Source organism: Carassius auratus, chromosome 47 (assembly GCF_003368295.1).
Source record: "Carassius auratus strain Wakin chromosome 47, ASM336829v1, whole genome shotgun sequence".
Lineage (NCBI taxonomy): Eukaryota > Metazoa > Chordata > Actinopteri > Cypriniformes > Cyprinidae > Carassius > Carassius auratus.
In genome coordinates, this window is record NC_039289.1 from 167834 (window position 1) to 177375 (window position 9542).

A 9542-nucleotide genomic window follows, 5' to 3' on the forward strand; every position below is an offset into this window, starting at 1 on the left:
TTTATGAGTTTATTGTAGCACAATCTTACTAAAAGTTTTCCTGCTCATGAACACATTAGTGTGGCACAGAAACATCAGTGGCGTTCAGTAGAGTTTGGTTGGCGCCGGGCGAATCTGCTGACTAGCAACTTTGACCTTTCTGCACCAAACGGGTAAGACATTGGTTATTTTCCCCGTGATTTTCCCGCATCTTTGTCTTTGCAGCAAACCCTGGAGTTCAGCTCTTTCGCCGTGACATCGGCTCGTGTTATTAAAAGCCTTTTAGTTGTTTCAAATCTTCCCCTTTTTCTTGCACGACACTTTTATTTCTGCCTTTTGTCCCGGCTGGTATTTACAGCCATAATTGAACAGCCTGGGGTCTGCAAGTTCAGTTGCAATCAAAAGGGCTGTGGATATGAAAAATTGGGCTCTTTAAAATGCTAATAAGTGTGGTTAGCGCATAGCTCCTGCTTGGTTGACGAAGATAATTGTGCAAATCTCCATGAGAAAGTGCAGTGCTTGTGTGAAGATGCTGTGGCACGTCCCCAAGGCTCTCAGAAGCCCCAATCAGATGCTAAATATACTGATTTCCTCTTAGCAAAGCATCATGGGTGAGAAGTCAAATATCCATCATTCAGAGGAGTTTGGCTGGAGTTTGATCTCAAGCTCTGATGAATCTGAGCACAGTTTGAGACTCTGTTGAGGTCCTTCTGAATCTCCAGAGGAAACAAGTGTGAGATAACACAGATTTTTTCCTTTGAAGAGACATCGTGTTATAGAAAACAAAAATAACAACTTTATTCAACTATTTATTTTTCCTCTGTATCTCTCCATATCACTGTATGCTGCGTATACTGTTCTGTGTCAGCCGCACCACAAGGATGCACTGTTTTCTTTCAAAATAAAGCTAAATACACGTAGAAACAGTGCATAATTGTGGCACGGCTTACAAACAGCATTCTCGTCACTCCATAGCATTATGGTTGAACCACTGATGGCAGATACACAATTCACAATTCAAAAGTCACACAATAATTATAATGTTCCTCATGGTTTATTTGTTTTTATTTTGTATTCCTCATTTGTGAGTTGTGTTGCTATATGAATAAACGTAGATGTTCTGTGTATTAATGTCACACTCTGTTTCGGAGTAGTTGTAGCTTAGTGAAGCTCTCTTCTTTCTAACAGCTCTGTCTTGTTGTAGTTTGTCTGTGTCTGTGTTGTTTGTCGTTTAGCTCTCGCTCAGCTGTGTTTGATGTCAGAACGTGCTTCAGGAGTGTGTGAGGTGTGAGACACGGCGTGAGCTTCAGATGATCGATTGCTCTCCGTCTCAAACGAGCACATCGCTGTTTCTGGAAACTCCTGCTGAGACGCTAAGAGGACGACCAAGACCAAACACAGCAGAATGAAGTGAATGAACACAGCTGAGTGTCGCTGATAACAGAATAACAACATAAACCCTAAACACAATCATTTATTAGTGCAGATGGTGATTCAACTTTACTAAACTCATATATATCAAACACACGGATTAATCTACGTAAATCATTCAAACGTCTACATAGATGTAGCCTACACGTTCACACTATGTCACACAGGTTGGTGTGTGCCAGGAAGGTCAGAGACATGAGCACAAATACACAAATACCCCCCCCCCCCAATACACATATACAATAATCAAGGTTAGCATCACACCAACTTAGATAAAAACAAAAACAAAGTCTAAATAAAATATAAGAAAAAGAAAAAAATAACAAAATATAGCTCACTCGTTCTCGTACAACTAACAGTCAGTTTGTAGCTTTTTCTATCACTCTAAAAGGAAGTAGACAATACAAATCCTGTTCGATTGTTGCTGGCCCACAGTGCTATCACAGCGATGCGGAAGACAGCGCAAACACCGTGATTGTCAGCAATGCGGAGGATAGCGCAAACACAGTGGTTGTCAAGGTGGACTCAGATTCATTCGGAGTACAGTCACTGAAGAAACGAGAGGGAGATCGTGCCGAAGACCAGCGAAACGGTCCTGAGGACGAGAGAGAAGACCCATACCTCACAAATGCCTTAAATGAAGCGAGAAGTTACTAGTGCTTTTTTCCACCACAATTTTCCAGCAATCGTATATAACATTTACCAAAAGAGGATATCACCCCACATATAATTCCCACAGGCTACCGTTTACAGCAATCATCAAAACCACCACTTAATTGGGGTACATGAAGCAACACATTAACAGTGACATAGCGACCCACTATACCGCTTGCCATCATAACCCATCACTCAATACAGAGACAGTTTACATACCTGAAGGTTGAGCAGACCCCTACTCTGAGCTGATAAAATGCACTGTTGGAAAAGTACTGATGAGAACACTACAATTTGAGATTATAACACATCAGTAGTGTTCCAAACACACAATTTAATCCAACCGCTACCAGCACATACCTGAGGCGCTAGTAGATGACACGCAAGAGGGGGAGGACGAGACATGATACATCTCAGGGTACAGCCAACCAGCATTAAATAGCCCATATTCTTCCCTAATAGGACACCACCACTGTAAGTCACTTAACTAATTCTGTCACAATCCATCCCCGGCTTTTGTATCATTGCCCCAGCGGTAAAGCTTCTAACCATACCTGCCCTAGCACTCTCAGTTCCAAGGCTGGAACCAAACCACAGCAGTACTACACACTGTGCCACCTACACCCACTGGTCATGGAAGATGGTGAACATTTGAATGCTGACCAGCCGTACCACCGAGCTCCACAGGTCTTGGATCCACAGGGACCTAGTTTTCCCATGAAGTCTCCCATCCAGGTACTGACCAGGCTCAGCCCTGATTAGCTTCAGTGGGCAACCGGTCTTTGGCTCCAGGGTGATATGGCTGCCAGTTCCATTGGTGCATCCCGTATTTGCTCATCATGTCGGGCCTTGCGGCGGTACGCTGTCACCCCCAATCATTCACGATTCCCCCTGAAAGTGACTTGTATCCTGATGCTCCGACATCCACCTGTGCATACTACCTGGCAACGGGGCTTGAATTCTATCCACCAAGAAGTCGACTAGAAGTCTAGGCTCCTGCCCGAACATTAAAACATACGGAGATGAGGGGTAGTGTTGTATGCAAAAAGTACATAAGGTAGACAAGCTGGCCAATTCCCTTTTTGTGATACAGGCAGTGTACGCAACAAATTGTTCACACTTACTATTTCCCAATGGATGGTATGGGGTAATATGCAATTTCTTCACTCCATACCAGCATCAACGTTGCTTAATGAGGGCTGACTCGAAGTTGCATCCTTGATCCTTGAATGGATGTGACCAGGAATGGCAAATTTACAATACCATTCTACCACTATGACTTGGGCCATGGTCTAAGCTCGCTCGTCCCTATTGGGCACAGCAAGGGTATATTTTGTAAAAATGTCAGTCATAACCAACAAATTCTTAAGACCAGAGCAGGAGTACTCTAACACCATAAAATCCACCACCGAAATCTCATTAGGTTGTGCGACCAATAAATGCCCATAAAACTACCAGGGGTGTGCTGAGTATCCGTAGCACACTTGCACCACTCACACTCCTAACTCCGACAAGCAATGTCTTGTGACATCCCAGGCCAGTAACAGCATTGACACACCAGCTATCCTGTGCTTTCCAACCCCTGCTGCCCATGCTGTTGATGAAGATGAATACCTACTGCTTCATTGCCACCAGCAACAATACTTGGAGGACCTTCTCACCACTGTCTGGATGAAATACCCGATGGTAGAGCACTCCCTTGATCTCCACAAGGCGATTCCACTGCCGAAGCAGAACCACAGCCACTTTCCTCCAAAACACCAACAGCTCCTGGATGGTTGGGTCGGCCTTCTGTTGAGCACTCATATCACTACTAGAATGACAGGGAAACAGAGTCATTTGGTTTACATGTGCCACCCAATCGCTTTGGGCGGCACGCTTTAACAAGACTGGGATCATTGTGCCCAAACACAAATCCAGCACCTCTCCTGGAACCTGAGAGTGTTGGGGTGATAAGGCATCGGCATTCTAGTTGCTCCTTCCTGACCTATATTTGAGCTCAAAATCGAAAGCTGCAAACTGAGCAGCCCAATGCTGTTCCATGGCACCTAACTTTCGCTGACATCAAGTAGCTTAGAGGGTTATTGTTGGTAAACACCACACACTTATGCCCCAGGAGGTACTTGCTGAACTTTTCGGTCATAGTACACTTGAGTGCCAAAAATTCCAGTTTCACTCAGTGGGCTTAACGCTACAGCTACCATATGCTATGGTACCTCACCTTGCTGTTCCTGTGAAAGGACTACCACTAGCCTGCTATTGCTGGCATCCACCTCCACAATAAAGGGTAGTGAAAAGTCAGCATAACCCAGCACTGGGGCAGTGGTGAGTTTACTCTTTAAGGGTGGGGAAGTTGTGGCCTAGTGGTTGGAGAGTTTGACTCCTAACCCTAGGGTTGTGGGTTTGAGTCTCGGGCTGGCAATACATGACTTAGGTGCCCTTGAGCAAGGCACCGAAGCCCTAACTGCTCCCCTGGTGCCTCAGCATAAAATGGTTGCCCACTGCTCCAGTTTGTGTGTGTTCACTGCTGTGTGTTTGCACTTTGGAAGGGTTAAATGCAGAGCACGAATTCTGAGTATGGGTCACCATACTTGACTGAATGTCATGTCACCTTCACTTTCAATTTAAGCCCTCAAAGCTACTTTCACACTCCTCAGAACAAGCTCTAGTAAAGCTCTTCTGTCCATGGGCTTTATATTTCGGGGCTGCCAACTCTGCCACCAACCTATGCAGAGGGGCCTCCAACCTGGAAAACCCCTTCACAAAGCAGCGGTAGTAGCTTGCAAACCCCCAAAATGAGCGCAACTCTGCAACACTAGTTGGACAACGCCATTGCGCAACTGCCTTGATCTTCTCTGTGTCTGTCGAGACTCCCTCTGAGGATATCACATGCCAAATGCCCATTTTAACACAACCTCCATACGATCAAGATTTTGCCTATTAGAGGAGGAAAACACAACAATGTCATCTAAATACAAAAGCAAGGACGGACACTGTTGGTCACCAAACAACTATCCATTAGGTGTTGAAATGTGCTAGGAGCATTGCACAACCCGAATGGGATCATATTCCATTCGAATAAGCCAAATGGTGTACAGAAAGCAGTCTTCGGCTTGTCAGCATCCTCAACAGGGACCTGATTGTACCCACTGGCCAGGTCCATAGTGGAAAACCAACAGGACCCTGCAAGCGATTCAAATTTGCCCTCTTTTCAAGGTATAGGGAATGCATCCCACCTGGTCTTATCATTTAAACAATGGTGGTCTACACACAAGCGCAGAGTACCATCCTTCTTCTTGACCAGGATGAAAGATGAGGCATAAGGACTACTGCTTTCTTTAATCACCTGTGTCTCCAACAACTGATTGATGTGTGCCTTCACTGCCTCATTCTCTGAGGGAGGAATTCGCCTATAATGCTGACACACCAGGACCATCCAATAGAGGAATGTCATGGCAAAAGTGCAGCCCAAATCCCCATCATACATGGAAAACACAGACAAATACTTCTCCAACAATGCCTGCACCTTAGACTGTTCTTCCGTAGTTAACACAGAGAAATCAATTGACCCTATCTTTTCCTGTTCTGTGATAGTAGCCTGTGTGACCTGTGCTCTCACCCAGGCAGTAGACGATGAAACCTCCGTTACCTCTAGGGGTAAGCTGACCATATAGACATGGTTTGCAGTACCCACAACAGTGCCTGCATAGAGTACCACATCTGCTGTGCCTACATTAACTACGGGCACATAGACGGTACCATAATTTACTCTCACCAGAGCAGGAGACACAAGCAAACCAGCCTGAATATACTGGTTCAAACAGCACTGTGCCTTTTGAGTACTGTACAGAGCAGGTTGCAGTGACCAATTTCATGGTGCCACCTGGAATGTAACTAGCCTGACGTCCATGTACTTTAACTCACCCCCCTTGTTCTGAAACTGGCTGGGTGTCAACACGATGGCAATAATGCAGGGCCAGAGAAACAGAACTAGGTGCTCAGCCCTGGTGGACTATGTCATGATCTGGTCACTGAACTTCAGTTAATTCACCACCAGAGGTCATCATCCACAACACAGACTCTCGCACTACAAAGAACATCCTGGACTACATTTCCCATGCTCAACTGCAGCAATCACATTCACCTGAAAACTCACACACAGCTGCCACTATTTACACACCCAGAGCAAAATCATCAGACATGCTTTATAAGCATCAGACTTCATCTCACATACAGCCGAGCATTATTCTACGTATATCCTTCTCCTAGCGATAGCTGCATACAAAAGCCTTTCCGTGTTAGCTCTCTTAATCTTGTATTAGTTTCTATAGTCTTGTTTCAGTTTCTTGTTTTCATAGTCTTGTCTTTGGTTCTAGTTTTCAGAATTTTTTCAGTTTCTTGTTTTCATAGTCTTGTCTCTGTTTCTAGTTTTTATAGTCTTTTCAGTTTCTTGTTTTCATAGTCTTGTCTTTGTTTCTAGTTTTCATCGTCTTGTTTCAGTTTATAGTTTTCATATTATAGTCCTTATCTTGCCTTGCACTGTTAATTGTGTTTTGACCCTTTTGCTCTGGTTACTGGATTACCCCTTTTGCTTAGCCCTCTGGAAATTGTTAGCTCATCAAAGACCCATGCTTGCTCTAGGATTATTATTGTGTCTTGCCCCCTATATACCTGTTTGCCAGTGTTTGAACTATGACTGTTATGACCACATCTCTATCTAAAAACTTGCACATCGATCCGCACATCTCACGACTCATCAGCCCTGTTACCATAATAAATATATTTTGATTTAAATTGTGTGAATAAATTATTGTATTATTATTATTATTTACATTAAAAAATATTTATTTTACAAATTATTTATTGCTTTATTATATTTAGTTATGAAATTCTAATATAATAACACAAATATATTTATATTTTAATTAAATAGTCATAGTTTACATTATATGATTAACATTTTTTAAATATTGTATTTACATATAATGCACTTCTATTTTTTAAATTAAATTATTTAAATTTATATCATTTACATTATCTTTTTACTTTATGAAAAATATTTATATGTAATTTGTATGATTTTATTTGTATGAATTAATGATATGGTTATTTATAAATATGTCTATATTGTAATCTATATTCTATATATTTACAATATGACATTTAAAAAATATTTTTTATTAAATTATTATAATTATATATACAGGTGCTTCTCAATAAATTAGAATGTCAAGGAAAAGTTAATTTATTTAATATATTAAATAATAGAATATATTATAATATATTAGAAACTAATATATTAAATAAATTCAGTGCACACAGACTGAAGTAGTCTAAGTCTTTGGTTCGTTTAATTCTGTATGATTTTGGCTCACATTTAACAAGAACCAACCTATTCAGGATCTCAACTAATTTGAATATGATGACATACTAATCAACTCAAAACACTTGCAAAGGTTTCCCGAGCCTTCAAAATGGTCTCTGACAATCATTGACACCCTTCACAAGGAGTGTAAGTCATTAAAGTCACATTGTAAGTCACAAAAATTAATTGCCAATAAGCTGGCTGTTCACAGAGTGCTGTATCTAAGCATGTTAACGTTGTATGGAAGGAAAAAGTGGGAAAGAAAAAGATGCACTACCAACCGAGAGAACCAGAGGATTGTCAAGCAAAATTGATTCAAGAATTTGCGAGAACTTCACAAGGAATGGACTGAGGCTGGGGTCAAGGCATCAAGAGACACCACACACAGATGTGTCAAGGAATTTGCTGAATCCCAGACCATGCCAGAGATGTCTTGAAGAAGAAGAACCTGGAATGTTGCCCAGTTGTCCAAAGTCCTCTTTTCAGATGAGAGCAATTTTTGTATTTCATTTGGAAACCAGAGTCCTAGAGTCCGGAGGAAGAGTGGAGAAGCTCATAGCCCAAGTTGCTTGAAATCCAGTGTTAAGTTTCCACAGCCTGTGATGATTTGGGGTGCAATGTCAACTGCTGGCGTTGGTCCATTGTGTTTTTTTAAAAGTCACTGCACCCGTTTACCAAGAATAGAGAATAGTGGAATAGTGGAGCACTTCATGCTTCCTTCTGCTGACCAGATTTTTGAAGATGCTGATTTTATTTTCCACTAGGATTTAGCACCTGGCCACACTGCCAAAAGCACCAAAAGTTGGTTAAATGACCATGGTGTTGGTGTGCTTGACTAGCCAGCAAACTCACCAGACCTGAACCCCAGAGAGAATCTATGGGCTATTGTCAAGAGGAAGATGAGAAACAAGAGACCAAACAATGCAGATGAGCTGAAGGCCACTGTCAAAGAAACCTGGGCCTCCAGACCACCTCAGCAGTGCCACAAAGTAATCACCTCCATGCCACGCCGAACTGAGGCAGTAATTAAAACAAAAGGAACCTCTACCAAGTATTGAGTACATGTACAGTAAATGAACATACTTTCCAGAAGGCCAACAATTCACTAAATGTTTTTTTAATTGGTTTTATTAAGTATTCTAATTTGTTGAGACAGTGAATTGGTGAGTTTTTGTTAAATGTGAGTCAATATAATCACAATTAAAAGAACCAAAGACTTAAATTACTTCAGTCTGTTCCACAATTTGAGTTGAATTACTGAAATAAATGAACTTTTCCTCGACATTCAAATTTATTGAGAAGCACCTGTATTAGTCATATTTACATTGTGTGTGTGTGTGTGTGTGTGTGTCTCAAGATTTACAAACACACACACACACAAGTTTGTTTTTGTGTAAAGTGTGTTCATCCCATAGGTGTAATGGTTTTTATACTGTAGAAACTGTATATTCTATGGCCCTTCACCAACCCTACCCCTAAACCTAACCCTCACAGGAAACTTTGTGCATTTTTACTTTCTCAAAAAAACTAATTCTGTATGATTTATAAGCGTTTTGAAAAATGGGGACATGGCTTATCAAGGTAATACCTGTGTCATACCCATGTCATTATACAGAGTTGTGTCCTGATATGTCACAAAAATATGCCCACAAACACACACACACACGTTTAGATATGAATATAGATAGAGATGTATGATTCACAATTAATTTGACTATACGCCTCCAATAACTACGAATATTATACTTAAAATTATATAAATTAAATGCACTGCACAGAAGGCAACATTTAAATCACACACTGAATCTCAATAAATGAAATAGTCAAATGTCTAAATATATACAATTCATTGAGATGTGACAATGGTCAATGAAAGCCAAAATCATCAACAATATGAGAGTAGGATTCAAAATCTCTGCAGAAATCATAGTAAAAATGGAAATTACAAGCTAAATGCAACTTGCATGAATTTCACCACAGCATCATCAGACTCTTCCACGTCTGTCACATGTGCTCAGTGTGAACCTGCTCTCATCTTTGAAGGACATCAGGCTCTTGGGCCACCCTCATGAAGTCTGTTTCTGACAGAATTTTGTCCAACACCAGTCCAGAA